This window comes from Mobula hypostoma, chromosome 2 (genome assembly GCF_963921235.1).
Source record: "Mobula hypostoma chromosome 2, sMobHyp1.1, whole genome shotgun sequence".
Lineage (NCBI taxonomy): Eukaryota > Metazoa > Chordata > Chondrichthyes > Myliobatiformes > Myliobatidae > Mobula > Mobula hypostoma.
Window position 1 is genome coordinate 177,664,499 of NC_086098.1, and position 16,383 is coordinate 177,680,881.

Below are 16,383 nucleotides of genomic sequence, written 5' to 3' on the forward strand. Positions count from 1 at the left end.
CTGTGATGATGCCAATCTCCACCTTGTGCCAGGTTGATGTAATTTCTCCTGAAGAGACCCTCATCATGAAGTTGCTGTAATAATCAACAATAAGATCTCTGATTCTGCTGGGGACGTGATAGTTGGTCAGTGTGAGCTGCACCAGCTTGTGCAGAATGGAGCCATATGCGTTTGCCAAGTCGAGCCACAACACTGACAGATTGCCCTTGTTCTCTCTGGCCTCCCTGATGAGCTGTGTCACCACCCCGATATGCTCCAGACAGCCCGGCATCCCTGAAATGCCACTCTTCTGGACTGATGTATCAATATAGGTGCTCTTTGCTAGGTAGGTGCACAGCCGGTTAGAAACGGCACTGAAGAAGATCTTCACCTCGACACACAGCAGGGAGATGATGCGAACCTGATCTATCTGGGTGGCATTTTCCTCCTTTGGGATCCACACCCCTTCAGCCACTCTCCACCGTTCTGGGATCTTCCCCCTTCTCCAGAAGATTCTCAGGATCTTCCACAGACGCAGCAGGAGTTTGGGGCAGTTCTTGTACACTTTGTACGAGGTGTTGCTCGGTCCTGGAGCCGAGCTTGCCCTTGCTTTGCAGACGACCTCTCTGACTTCCTTTAGCTGCAGCTCTGACATGTCAAACTGCACATCCGGTTCAGGGGGGTCTATTAGGATGTTGCACTCTCTCAACTCCTGCTCTCTTTCAGGATCATTATATATCTGCTTCAGATGTTGGTCTATGTCTTCCTGTGAACAGGCCAGTTTCCCACTGTGCTTCTCCCCCAGCAACTCCTTGGTGAACTTGAAGGGGTTGGCGATAAAGGCAGCACGATTTCACGACGCCGCCTCCGATGCCACTCTGCCCGGCGGAGGACCCTGATCTTCTTTTGTAGTATGCACATCAGCTGGGCCAAGCCAATGTGCTCCTCTTCTCCTGCCTCCTTGTATTGGGACTTCAGCGCTTTCATCTCCTGCCTGATGTTGTGGATCCTCAATGAGCTTTGGTTCTTGGAGTAAGGTATTCTGGAGCCTTCCTTATCCTCTTCTCCGAACCGTTCAGCTGCGATGCTGACAATGATTGTTGTCATGGCTTGTAACTTCCTATCAGCCTCTCCCTTTGCTGTTGCCTCCAGAATTTGGTTGACATCTTCATCAAACTGCTTCCACAGTGAAGTCATGTTAGCTGCAGGCCAGTTGATCCGCCTCCTGTTAGACTTCATGTTCGAGGGATTAGCTTGCAACACTTGGAGGTTCCGGGCACTATGGGGTGACTCCGGGCCTGGCCCCTCCTTCGTCTCACCAGGTTGGACACCTGTGCATTGTGCTGCTCCTGCTCCCGCCAAACACTTCATCCTCGCTTGGTGGATCTTCAAGCCGTGATTGTTCTTGCAGATCTTGCCACATGCGCACTGCTTCCTCATCGTCGTTCGTTCGTTGCCTGGGTCTGATGCCATCGTGTCCGCCTGACTGGGGTGCTCATCCTCCCCACCTCTCAGGCACCCCTGGGGGTATCTTTCCCTTAGATTCATCGTAGCTTTTGTGGGGGCCCTCCTCTCAGAGGACACAGATTGGTTTGCCAGCCCGTTCTGTCCCGGTCGCCGACTCTCCAAGCTGTCACTGACTCTCCAGTCATCGCCACTCTTTTCCTCAAACAACACACACAAAATGCTGGTGGAACGCAGCAGGCCAGGCAGCATCTATAGGAAGAGGTACAGTCAACGTTTCAGGCTGAGACCCTTCCTCTTAAACTTTTCACCTTTCACACTTAATCCATGACCTCTTGTTGTAGTCTCACCTGTCGTGGATGACTTGGGCTGGAGGGCTTCTGTGCTGTTGGAGTCTGATACTGACATTTAATGCAAAGAAACAGGAAGTTAAGCATTTTTGAAGTAAAAATTGAGGTGGAGGCAATATGGAACAAAAGGCTTGAATTTCGTGGTCAGCGATAAAGTATATTTGCTTGCAGCTCTCTTCAAGAAATATGCCTCAGAATTTCAGCATTCTCTGCTTCCTGGAACATTTCCCTTTTCTGGGCCAAGTGCCAATTCAAAGAAGTCGTTGGCGCCCAGCAACAGTGATGTCACCAGCAGAGTGTGCAGCCAATCACATTGAAGAATTCTAATAGACTGCCATCCGGGATGGTTAAAGAACCAGGAGCTACAAGAGATTGCAGATAGGATAAAGAGAGAGATGATGAGAAATAAATTAAGGGAGTTGGGGATGCACGAATTCACATTAAAAGGGTTGCTGGGCATGGGTGAGAGAGCACAAGTCCGGGTATTTTTAGCATTTTTAAGCGGTACAGGGGTTTTTTTATAGAATATGACAAATAAACAGGAATAGGATACTAGGATGGTCAAAGATGGGAGGGTGAAGTGTAGGTTTGTATGTGTGTGTGTGTGTGTGTGTGTGTGTGTGTGTGTGTGTGTGTGTGTGTGTGTGTGTGTGTGATTGGGTGAAGGGATTTAGAATGTACGTCTAGTGCACATTTTGGAGCAGAGGGTGGCGTAATGCACCATTAAGCTGGATGCCAACCGCCGTAAAACAAGATACAGACAGACAGACAGAGATTGCAGATACTGGAACTTGGAGCAATAGACAATCTGTTGGAAGAACTCTCCGGTCCAGCATCTACAGAGGCGGGAGGGAAGGAATTCTGATGATTTGGGTGAGAACCCTATATCAGGACTGAGACTGGTGAAGGGGAGAGGCATGAGCCCTATGTAACCCTCTTCCCCAATATGTTCCCTGCTTTCTTCCTCCCCTCCCCTTCCGATCCTCTTCCAGACCTCCCATTTCTGTCCCCTTTCCCTCCAGCCACCCTTTCAATATCCACGTCCTTCCACCTCTGCCTCCTACAAGGCCTCCTCTTCACTTCCTGTTCTAGTTCCATCTGCCGAAAGTTCAAAGTTTGAAGTATATTTATGTACAATATACAACCCTCAGATTCATTTTCTTGCGGGCATACTCAATGAATCTATAATAGAATCATTGAAAAACTTGGGTGTTCAACCAACGTGCAAAGGACTACAAACTGTGCAAATACAAAAACAAAATAATGATAATCAATAAATAAGCAATAAATATCGAGAAAAGGAGATGAAGAGTCCTTGAGAGTGAGTCCATAGGTTGTGGGAACACCTCATTGATGGGGCAGGTGAAGTTGAGTGAAGTTATCTCCTCTGGTTGAAGAGCCTGATGGTTGAGGGGTAAGAACTACTCCTCCCTCAATGGCTTCTATTCTCACCTCCTTACCAGAGTCCAGTACTTTGTGCTCCTACAGCGTGCCCTTCACAACTTGCTTCATCCTCAAACAATTTCTCTCCCTCAGCTGAATGCCCTCTTAGTGGCACAAGCAAAGGAGCAGTTTCTCCAGCCTGAAAAGGTAGGCAGACAGCTTCTCTCCTTCCTCCTGGAATGTGTGCCTAAACTTCTTTCTAAAATCGGTTACACTTTTAATAGTGCCAAAAGCATCTTCCAGAGCATGCAGGTAATTAGTTGATGTAGCTAATGGGTTTTCTGCCTTTAGGAACTTTACTATATCAGCAGCTGGACCCCTAAACTCTCTCCCAGTCTCTGTTTTTACATATTATCAGAGCACTGCCATTCATCCATTAACTGAGATGTCTCCTCCACCCAAGCCCCATATTCTTATGCCTTTTAAAACCTCAGCATTACATCCTTGCAGCTGTAGTCCAGTTTTCTTGAAATGAATGCTAACATTGCATTTGCCTTCCTCACCACTGACTCGATCTGCAAGTTAATCACAATCAGAATCAGGTTCATTATCACCGGCATGTGACATGAAATTTGTTAACTTAGCAGCAGCAGTTCAATGCAATACATAATATAGAAGAAGAAGAAGAAGAAGAAGAAGAAAAAGCTAATAAATAAGTAAATCAATTACAGTATACGTATATTGAATAGATTAAAAATTGTGCAAAAAACAAAAATAATGTATATTAAAAAACTGAGATAGTGTTCACGGGTTCAATGTCCATTTAGAATCAGATGGCAGAGGGGAAGAAGCTGTTCCTGAATCACTGAGTGTGTGTCTTCAGGCTTCTGTACCTCCTACCTGATGGTAACAGTGAGAAAAGGGCATGTCCTGGGTGCTGGAGGCCCTTAATAATGGACGTTGCCTTTCTGAGACGCCGCTCCTTGAAGATGTCCTGGGTACTTTGTTGACTAGCACCCAAGATAGAGCCAATTAAATTTACAACCCTCTGCAGCTTCTTTCGGTCCTGTGCAGAAGCTCCCCATACCAGACAGTGATGCAGCCTGTCAGAATGCTCTCCACGGTACATCTATAGAAGTTTTTGAGTGTATTTGTGGACATATCAAATCTCTTCAACTGCCTAATGAAGTATAGTCGCTGGCTTGCCTTCTTTATAACTGCATCGATATGTTGGGACCAGGTCAGATCCTCAGAGATCTTGACACCCAGGAACTTGAAACTGCTCACTCTCTCCACTTCTGATCCCTCTGTGAGGATTGGTATGTGGTCCCTCGTCTTACTCTTCCTGAAGTCCACTATCAGCTCTTTCATCATACTGACATTGAGAGTCAGGTTGTTACAGTAATACCTTTTACCCTTTTATCCTTTTACCACCCACTGGATCACTTGGTCTGGAACCCAAATCCTTCAAAATCTGAAGTGTGTGCATTCCTCCTGAGGAATCGAGAAGCAGCTTGGAAATTCAAAATCTTCTGGTGAGGGAAGGAGCTCGAACACCATCCAACTCCAATTTACCTGGGCGTGACACTGGATAGGATGCTCTCATTTGCCACCCACATCCAAAAACTCCGAGGGAAAGTTGGCTGTCGCAATTCTGTCTTGAAAAAATTAGCAGGCATGAAATGGGGAGCTAATGCTCACACACTTAGATCAACTGCCCTAGCACTTTTCTATGCACCTGCTGAATACTGTGCACCTGTGTGGGGCAGATCAGCTCATGCGAAGAAAATAGACCCATTGCTTACCAAAGCCTGCCAAATAATCAAGGGCACACTACGCCCCACACCCACTAACATCATTTACAGACTTGCAGGCATTGCCACCCCAGAGATCGAAAGACACACTACAACAAAAATTGAAAAAGGTAAACAGAACTCGGATCCACGGTACCCGCTACATCATCATGTGCCAGTTTCCAACCGCCTAAAATTGAGGAAAAGCTTTGCTACAGTGGAGGAACTACCACATGGAACATCCTCCCAAACATACAGGATTGACCTCTGACAACAAACAGAAGCCAGAACCCCAGCAAACAATAGAGTGCAAGACTCCACAGAAATGTTGCCAGACGGGGCACTGCTTGACAGACGGAAGTGGTGCACTCTCAACAGAGCGAGAGCGGGAGTTTGTAGGACGGGAGACAATATGGTGAAGTGGGGTTTAAAGACCAGTGAATCCTGTGGGTGTGGCGAAAGGGTGCAGAACATCAAACACGTTCTGCGCAACTGCCCACTCTCACCTGATTTAGCTGACACTGACCTGCTCAACATCAACTGAACAGCACTAGAGTGGCTGGCTGTCTGGTGTGACAAGCTATGATGATGACTGTACTACTGCTCCACTAGTTAGACCATAAGACCATAAGACAAAGGAGAAGAAGTAGGCTATTCGGCCCATGGAGTCTGCTCCGCCATTTTATCATGAGCTGATCCATTCTCCCATTTAGTCCCACTCCCCTGCCTTCCCACCATAACCTTTGACGCCCTGGCTACTCAGATACCTATCAATCTCTGCCTTAAATACACCCAATGACTTGGCCTCCACTGCTGCCCGTGGCAACAAATTCCATAGATTCACCACCCTCTGACTAAAAAAATTTCTTCACAAATCTTGGCATATCTTGCTCCTGTACACCCTCTCGTCACCATCTGAGATTCTACCAACAATGGTTGTATCATCAGTAAATTTATAAATGGTATTGGAGCTATGCCTAGCCACACAGTCATGGGTATAGAGAGAGTAGAGCAGTGGGTTAATAGTCATAGTCATAGTCATACTTTATTGATCCCAGGGGAAATTGGTTTTCATTACAGTTGCACCATAAATAATAAATAGTAATAAAACCATAAATAGTTAAATGGTAATATGTAAATTATGCCAGTAAATTATGAAATAAGTCCAGGACCAGCCTATTGGCTCTGGGTGTCTGACCCTCCAAGGGAGGGGTTGTAAAGTTTGATGGCCATAGGCAGGAATGACTTCCTATGATGCTCAGTGCTGCATCTCGGTGGAATGAGTCTCTGGCTGAATGTACTCCTGTGCCCACCCGATACATTATGTAGTGGATGGGAGACATTGTCCAAGATGGCATGCAACTTAGACAGCATCCTCTTTTCAGACACCACCGTGAGAGAGTTCAGTTCCATCCCCACAACGACACTGGCCTTACGAAAGAGTTTGTTGATTCTGTTGGTGTCTGCTACCCTCAGCCTGCTGCCCCAGCACACAACAGCAAACATGATAGCACTGGCCACCACAGACTCGTAGAACATCCTCAGCATCATCCGGCAGATGTTAAAGGACCTTAGTCTCCTCAGGAAATAGAGACGGCTCTGACCCTTCTTGTAGACAGCCTCAGTGTTCTTTGACCAGTCCAGTTAAGTACACACCCCTGAGGTGCACCAGGGTTGATCGTCAGCGAGGAGGAGATGTTGTCACCGATCCGCACAGATTGTGGTCTTTTGGTTAGGAAGTCGAGGATCCAATGGCAGAGGGAGGTACTGTAACTTTTCAATCAGGATTGTGGGAATGATGGTATTAAATGCTGAGCTATAGTCGATGAACAGCATCCAGCATCCTGACATAAGTTTTTGTGTTGTCCAGGTGGTCTAAGGCTGTGTGAAGAGCCATTGAGATTGTGTCTGCTGTTGACCTATTGTGGCGATAGGCAAATTACAACGGGTCCAGGTCCTTGCTGAGGCACGTTCAGTCTAGTCGTGACCAACCTCTCAAAGCATTTCATCACTGTAGATGTGAGTGCTACCGGGCAATAGTCATTAAGGCAGCTCACATTATTCTTCTTAGGCACTGGTATAATTGTTACCTTTTTGAAGCAAGTGGGAACTTTTGCCCATAGCAGTGAGAGGTTGAAAATGATCTTGAATACTCCCGCCAGTTGATTGGCACAGGTTTTCAGAGCCTTACCAGGTACTCTATCGGGACCTTCCGTCTTACAAGGGTTCATCCTCTTTAAAGACAGCCTAACATCGGCCTCTGAGACAGAGATCACAGGGTCATCAGGTGCAGCAGGGATCTTCACAGCTGTAGTTATATTCTCCCTTTGAAAGCGGGCATAGAAGGCATTGAGTTCATCTGGTGGTGAAGCATCGCTGCCTTTCATGTTATTGAGTTTCGCTTTGTAGAAAGTAACGTCTTGCAAACCTTGCCAGAGTTGTCATACATCCAAACTCGTTTGAAATTGTCTCTTTGTCCTTGAGATAGCCCTCCGCCAATCATACCTGGTTTTCTGGTACAGACCTGGGTTGCCAGACTTGAATGCCACAGACCTAGACCTCAGCAGATGACATACCTCCTGGTTCATTCATGGCTTTTGGTTTGGGAATGTACAGTAAGTCTTTGTAACCTTTAGGGAATCTTGTACGAAGACTCCCAAATCCTTTTGCACCTCTGAGTTTTGAATATTATTCCTGTTTGGAAAATAGTCTACACCTTTATTCCTTCTACCAAAGTGCATGACCTTACACTTCCCTACACTATGTTCCATTTGCCAGTTCTTTGTCCATTCTCCCAATCTGTCTAAGTCCTTCTGCAGCCTTCCTGCTTCATCATCACTACCTTCCCCATAACCTATCTTTGTATTGTCTGCCAGCTTGGCAATAAAGCCATCAATTCCATCAACCAAATCATTGACATATAACATGAAAAGAAGTGGTCCCAATACAGAACCCTGTGGAACCTTACTGGTCACCAGCAGCCAACCACAATAGACCCCTTTATACCTCTTCTTTGTCTCCTGCCAGTCAGCTATTCTTCAATCTGTGGCTAATATCTTTCCTGTAATACAATGGGTTCTTGTTCCAGAGGAGGTTCACAAGGATGATTCCAGGAATGAAAGGGTTATCATACGAGGAATGTTTGATGGCTCTGGGTCACTACTCACTGGAATTCAGAAGGCTGAGGAGGGATCTCATTGAAACCTTTCGAATGTTGAAAGGCCTAGACAGAGTAGATGTGGAAAGGATGTTTCCCATGGTGGGAAAGTCTAGGACAAGAGGACACAGCCTCAGGATAGAGGGGTGTCCATTCAAAACAGAGATGCAGACAAATTTCTTTCGCCAGATGGTGGTGAATTTATGGAATTTGTTGCCACATGCAGCTGTGGAGGCCAGGTTGTTGGGTGTATTCAAGGCATAGATTGATAGGTTCTTGATTGGACATGGCATCAAAGGATATGGGGAGAAGGCTGGGAAATGGGGTTGAGGAGGAGAGAAAAAGAAGGATCAGCCATGATTGAATGGCGGAGCAAACTTGATGGAGCAAAAGGCCTAATTCTGCTCCTATGTCTTATGGTCTTATGGTCTTGTATCGTTAAACAGCTTCATGTGTGGCACTTTGTCAAAAGCTTTCTGAAAATCCAAGTAAATAACATCCACTGACTGTCTACCCTGCCTATTATTTCCTCAAAGATTCCAACAGATTTGTCAGATAAGAGTTTTACTTACTGAAACCATGCTGACTTTGGCAATTTTCCTGTCCTCTGGAACCATTCCAGAATCTAGCAATTCTTCAAAGATCATTACTAATGCTTCCATAATCTCTTAGGTACCGCTTCCAGAATCCTGGGGTATAGTCTATCTAGTCCAAGTGGCTTATCTGTCTTCAGACCTTTCAGCTTCCCAAGCACCTTCTCCTTAGTAATAGAAACTACACTCACTTCTAACCCCTAACACTCTTGAACTTCTGGCATATTGTTGGTGTCTTCCACAGTGAAGACTGACACAAAATACTTAAGCAACACACATAAAAATTGCTGGTGAGTGCGGCAGGCCAGGCATCATCTCCAGGAAGAGGTACAGTCGACGTTTCAGGCCGAGACCCTTCGTCAGGACTAACTGAAGGAAGAGCTAGTAAGAGATTTGAAAGTGGGAGGGGGAGGGGGAGATCCGAAATGATAGGAGAAGACAGGAGGGGGAGGGATGGAGCCAAGAGCTGGACAGTTGATTGGCAAAAGGGATATGAGAGGATCATGGGACAGGAGGCCCAGGGAGAAAGAAAAGGGGGGGGGAGCTCAGAGGATGGGCAAGGGGTATAGTGAGGGGGGACAGAGAGAGAAAAAGGAGAGAGAGAAAAAGAATGTGTGTATATAAATAAATAACGGATGGGGTAAGAGGGGGAGGTGGGGCATTAGCGGAAGTTTGAGACATCAATGTTCATGCCATCAGGTTGGAGGCTACCCAGATGGAATATAAGGTGTTGTTCCTCCAACCTGAGTGTGGCTTCATCTTTACAGTAGAGGAGGCCGTGGATAGACATATCAGAATGGGAATGGGATGTGGAATTAAAATGTGTGGCTACTGGGAGATCCTGCTTTCTCTGGCGGACAGAGCGTAGGTGTTCAGCGAAACAATTTCCCAGTCTGCGTCGAGTCTCGCCAATATATAGAAGGCCACATCGGCCACAAAATATTGAAGGCCACAAAATACTTAAGTTCGTCTGCCATTTCTTTGCCCCCATTTCTATCTCTCCAGCATCATTTACCAATGGTCCAATATCCACTCTCTCCTCTCTTTTACTCTTTATATAGCTGAAAAAACTTTTGGTATCCTCTTTTATATTATTGGCCAGCTTACTTTCATATTTCATCTTTTCTCTTCATATGATTTTTTTAGTTAGCTTCTGTTAGTTTTCAAAGCTTCCTCATCCTCTAACTTCTCCTTCATTTTTGCTCTATGTATGCCCTCTCTTTTGCTTTTATTGTGTCCTAAACTTCAATTGTCTTAAACTTCAGTTGTCAACTGTGGTTGCTTCATCCTTCCTTTAGAATACTTCTTCATCTTTCAATCAACTTTGGCCAGTTCCTTTCTCATGCCTCTGTAATTCCCTTTACTCCACTATAATATGGATGCATTTGACTTTAGCCTTTCCCACTTAAACTGCAGTGTGAATTCTATCATATTATGACCATGGACTCATAAGGGTTCCTTTACCTTAAGCTCGCTAATCAAATCTGGTTTATTACACAACACCTAATCCAGAATTGCCTTTCTCCTAATGGGCTCAACAACAAGTTGCTCTAAAAAGCCATCTTGTAGGTATTCTACATTTTCCCTCTTTTGGGATTTAGCACCAACCTGATTTTCCCAATCTACCTGCATACTGAACGCCCCTGGCCTTGACTATTGTCACTGTATACTGGAGATTGGAGACTGTGGACAGGATACCGGAGGCCTGCCCTGGAGCTGGAAGAATATCTGTGTGTGAGTGTGTGTGTGTGTGTGTGTGGGAGGGAGGAACAGAACATGTTTTGTTGCGTGTTGTGTTGTGTGTTGTTTTGCTGAGCAATGCGGGCATGCTATGCTGCTGTCAGAATGTGTGTTGACACTTGCAAGCTTCCTTCAGCCACTCCTGCCTCACGCTCCTCTTGACCTTACCTAGAGCATAGAATACAGGCCCTTCAGCCCACTATGTTGTGCTGACCATTTAAATAACTCTATAATCAATCTAATAATTTCTTCTATATAGGCCTTTATTTTTCTGCCATCCATGTGCCTCTCTAAGAGTCTTGAAATGTCCCTCGTGAATCTGCCTCCACCACCAGCTGTGGCAGTACGATCCGTGCACCCTCCACTCCCTGTGTAAAAAAACTTACCTCTGACGTTCCCCCTACACTTTCCTCCAATCACCTTAAAATTATGGCCCCTCATATTAACTATTTCTGGCCTGGTAAAAAGTCTCGGCCTATCCAGTTAACCTATGATTCTTATCATCTTGTGCACCTCTATCATCTTTCATCTCTCATCTTTCTTTACTCCAAAGAGAAAAGCCATCTAGGCAGCATCCTGGTAAATCTCCTCTGCACCTCCCCTAGCGCTTCTACATCTTCCCTACAATGAAGTGACCAGAACCAATACTGGTTGCATTAACCATTCTCAGTATCTGCATGCTCTTTTTCCTGAACTTCGACAGAAGGTATATATAAAAGAATATTTTTCCTACTCTGATCCAGTTACAGAGGCTGAACAAACCCTACCTGGACTTTGTTGTAACTATTATGGGTGATGTTAACCCCTTCCCTTCTCTAATTTTCCATTCCCCATTCAGCCTTCTCTCACATCTTCTCTTTGCCACACCTCCCCATCACCTCCCTCTGGTGTCCCTCCTCTTTCTGTTTCTCACATAGTCCACTCTCCTCTCCAATCCAATTCCTTTTCTGCAGCCTTTTATCTTTTCCACCTATCATCTCCCAGCTTCTCACTTTATCCTCTCACCTGGCTTCACTTATCACCTGCCAGCTTGTACTTCTCCCTCTCCACCCCCCCCCAGCCTTCTTATTTGTCCAGAGGAAGGGTCTCAGCCTGAAACATCGACTCATTATTCTATCCCACAGCTGCTCTTTGACATACTCAATTCCTCCAGTATTTTGTGTGTGTTACTCTTGATTTTCAGCATCTGCATAATTTTGTATGTTTACAATTTTAACCATGCTACTTTGGAGCAGAAACTTCCATGAGTGCACTATTCCAACATCTTCTTCCTGTGAGGAAGTTGCAGCAAGGCAAGGGTTAACATAATGTCCAGGCAAGAACAGAGTGCAGCCGGTCCAGTCAGGAAAGATCTTTGAAGAGTAGAGCCTCCCTTTGCACACCAGTGAACCGGAACTGGAGCTATAACTACGGGACAATTACTTTACTAACTTCAAAGTATTTCTCTGTTCAGACTTCAGAACAGTTTGGCGACAGGGGCCAAGCTGTTCCCCTTCTGCACAAATAAATAAATGGTGACTGAAGTACGAGTGTGTGTTTTCAGAGCCCAGTTAATCGGCGAGGCCACCTGCAGCCACGCCTCATCAACCTTTTGCTCTGCCTCTGCAAAAACCCGTCAACATGCTAATTTCTCCTGCACCCATTGCTCTCTGCACCCATCGCTGCCTGCAGCCGCTATGCACTTTGCCTTCTTTGCTGTCTATTGCTGTATACTTTGCCCTTATCTCCTTCAGCTGCACTTTATGTCTCCTGCATACCTTTCCCACTGTGCATCAGAATGTGAAGGCATTTCTCAGCCATCTTGTCTGTAACTATTTAACTTTGCATGATAGTCCATCCCAGACTTTAATTACCTTTTCAAGTTAAGATGTTCTTCCTTGCATCTGTTCTAAATTTATATTTCACTGGTTTATAGTTTTGATCTGTCTGACCTGTCTCATTTCATTAGAATGTCGAAGAATTATGTTTAAAAAAGCTTTACTTAATATTACTGAGCTTTTCACCTAATTGTTTTCCCCAGAGATTATAAAGATGGAATTCTTTTAACCTTTCTCCAAAGGAATTGACGTGAAGCACATTAATATCTTGGAGGATGTGGACATTGTGCCCGAGTTAAAAAGACTGGCTTGGATCCAAAGAAGGGTCAGGAGGAGTTTAATGAATTGTTGAGTAATGTCAGGAGAATTTCTGCACTACAAATTGCCTTAAAATTGCAAGCATGTGAAAATAGTACTTTTGTGTAAAGAAGGAAAAAGTAAATGAGAAAACTGGAGACAGACAAAGTCGTGGGAATCATGGTTTGGATTAAACTTGAATACCAAAACCGAATGAGTTTGTAAGAGACGGGCAGGAAGAGGTTTGAAAAGAAATATAATGCCGGACAAATTCCAAATGGATCACGGTCAAAGCGCAGTGCACGCTGGAGATCTGAAATAATAAGAAAGGTATTGGAAATCTTCAACAGATCAGGCAGAAGTTTTGAGGTAGTGCATTTTGGGAGGAATAGTAAGGCTAGAATGCACACAAAGATCCCAGGAACTACTGAAGTACAGAGGAACCTTGGTGTACACAGCTAGGGATGTCTGAAAGCAACTCAAGTAGGCGACTTAGTAAAGAAGGCACACAGGATAATTGCCTTCAGTAGCCGGTACACAGAGTATTAAGAAGATTGAGGGATTGCTTCATTGAGCACCTACACGCCATCCGCCAAAAGCGGAACTTCCCGGTGGCCAAACATTCTAAGTCCCATTCCAACATTTTGGTTAATGACCTCCTCTTGTGCCAAGATAAGGCCACCCTCAATTTGGAGGAGCAACACTTCATATTTCGTCTGGATAGCCTCCAACCTGATGGCATGAATATTGATTTCTCCTTCCAGAACAAAAATTTTCCATCTGTATCACCTCTTCTTCTATTCCCACTCTGGCATTTTACATCTTCTCACCTGCCTATCACCTACTCCTAGGTCCCCTCTTCCTTCCTTGTCTCCTATTCTCCACTCTCCTCTCCTGTCAGATTTCTTCCTCTCCACCACATGACCTTTCCCGCCAGCCTGGCTTCCCCTATCACCTTCTAGCTATCCTCCTTCCTCTCCCTCCCACCTTTTTATTTTAGTGTCTTCCCCTTCCTTTTTAGTTCAGAAAGAGGGTCTCGGCCCAAAATGTCAGTTGTTTATTCATTTCCATCGATGCTGCCTGACCTGCTGAGTACCTCCAGCATTTTAAGTGTGTTGCATTTGATTTCCAGCATCAGCAAACTTGCTTGTGTTTATATTGAGAAGGTTTTCGTACAACTATATGAAACATCAGAATTGGTAGTGCAATCGCTCGCGCTGAGTATGATGTTCCACTAAAAGGCTGTCTTAGGGTGGATTCCCTTAATGAAGAATGCCTGTGCATGAGTTCATTTAATGTGAAAAGACTAATACGTGGTCAGCTATGACACTGTCGTTGACAGTTCGAGGTCAGGATCCAGTGGTATGGAGGGCAAGAAAGCTGGGTCCCCTCAATGCTGTAGCCTTCCTTCACCTTCACTGCCATTGTGATGTGTTATCTTCTTCCACCAGCTCTGCCGCTGATGTCTTGGTTGGATCACTGTAAGTCTGGAGCTACCATGGGTGACCCTACCAGGAGCAAAGCGACAGATGGTTACATTCCAGATGGCATTGCTGTCGAGATCTCAGGAACTCACAAGGCTCTCCACCATAACAAGGTGACAATCCTCAGAAAAAGTAAGACACTACTTAAGACACCCACTGGAATAGGATGGTTGTGAGTCCAGAAAATTTTGCTAGGTTATCACTAAAGCCTCTATTATAACTTCTGCCATTTCTTTCAGTACTTTGGGATGCATTACATCAGGACCAAGAGACTTGTCTATCTTCAGGCCCACAAGTTTGCTCAGCACTGCCCCTGTAGTGATAGCTATTGTATCGAGGTCCTCACCTCCCATCGCATCCATAACATCTCTCTTTGGCAGGTTGGACATGTCCTTCACTGTGAAGACCGACACAAAATAGTCATTCAAAGTCTCGGCCATTTCCATATTACCCATATCAGTTCCCTCTTCTTGTCTTCCAAGGGACCTACATTCACTTTAGCCACCCTGATATAATTTATTTATATAATTATAAAAACTTTTACTATCCATTTTTATATTTTGTGGTAGTGTGATTATGATTTTCATAATCTGTCTTCCCTTTCTTTATTGCTTGCTTAGTGGTTCTTTGTTGCTTTTTAAAGTTTTCCCAATCTTCCAGTTTCCCACTACTCTTGGCAACTTTGTACGCATGAGCATTTAGTTTGATGCCTTCTTTTATTTCCTTAGTTATCCGAGGCTGGTTCTCCCCTCCCTTACTGTCCTTGCTTTTATCTGGAATATACTTTTGTTGTGCACTGTGAAAAATCTCTTTGAATTTCTTCCACAAAAGGGCACAGCCTCAGGATAGAGGAGCATCCATTTTAAGCAGAGATGTGGAGAAAATTCTTTAGCCGGAGGGTGATGAATTTGTGGAATTTGTTACTAGAGGCATTTGTAGAGGCCAGGTTGATGGCAGAGCTTGATAGGTTCTTCATTGGACATGACATCAAAGGTTACAGGGAGAAGGCTGGGCAATGGGGCTGAAGAGGGGAAAAAAGGATCAGCCATGATTGAATGGTGGAGCAGACTCAATGGGCCAAATGGCCTAATTCTGCTCCTATGTCTTATGCTCTTATGGAAATCTATAATGTTATAAGGGGCATACATGGAGTTGTTGGTGAGAAACATTTCTCCTTAGCAGAGATGACTTTAACCAGAGGGCATCAGATTAAGGGGTAAGGATAGGGTTTTTTAGAAGAGGCTTGAGGAAGATTTTTTTCACCTAGGAGGTGGTTGAAGACTGAAATACATTACCTTAGTCAACGGTCGAGTCTAGTACTCTTATGACAATGAAGAGGCATTTTCATAAACACTTAGAACATCATGACATCAAATGCTATGGACTAAATGCTAGAAAATAGGATCAGCATTGATGGGCACTTGAAGGCTGTTAGGAACTTAGAGGACTGGAAGGTTTCTTTCCATGCCGTGTAACCCACATAGTTTTTACTTTCTTAGAGGGTTTAGGAGTTTTGGCAAGAAACACTGAACACTCTAACAAACCTCTACAGATATACTTTTGAATATGTTCTGTCTGGCACCATCTGATAGCAATTTGAATGCGCAGGAATGTAAGAAGCTGCAGAGAGTGGTGGAGTCAGCCCAATACATCATAGACACATCCCTCCTCACCACTGGTAGCATCTACATGAAGGCAACATCTATCATCAAACGTCCTCACCATGCAGGCCTTGTCATCTTCTTGCAGCTACCATCAGGCAGGAGGTAGGGAAGCTGGAGGTCCCACACCACCAGGCTCAAGAACAGATACACTACTGAGCAAAAGTCTTAGGCATATATATATAGCTAGGGTGCCTAAGAGTTTCACACAGCACTGTATCTGCTCAATGTTTATCAATGTTAACAAAAACTTAAAATTCTACATATTGCTGTTTCAAGGGCAAACAAAGAGAGGTTGGAGATGGATGTCTTTCCACTGTGCGCTTCAAATCAAATCAAAATTAACCCACATAGGAAATAATATAAAAAACAGCTTACAGTACTGTGCAAACTCTAGGCATCCTAGCTATATATGTATATGTTGCTAAGACTTTTGCACAGCACTGATTTCCCCGTAACCATTCGATCCTTGAACCAACCTGCACAACCCTAATCACAACCTCAGTACAGTAATACCATGACCACTTTGCACCACAATGGATATTCTGTTTTATTTTGTTTGAATTGTGTTGTTTCTTGTAAAAATTGTGCATTACTAATATTTAAATAATGCTTTTCCTGTAAAAGCTGCTTATCAGATGCTAGGTGCCTTTGTTGCTGTTATA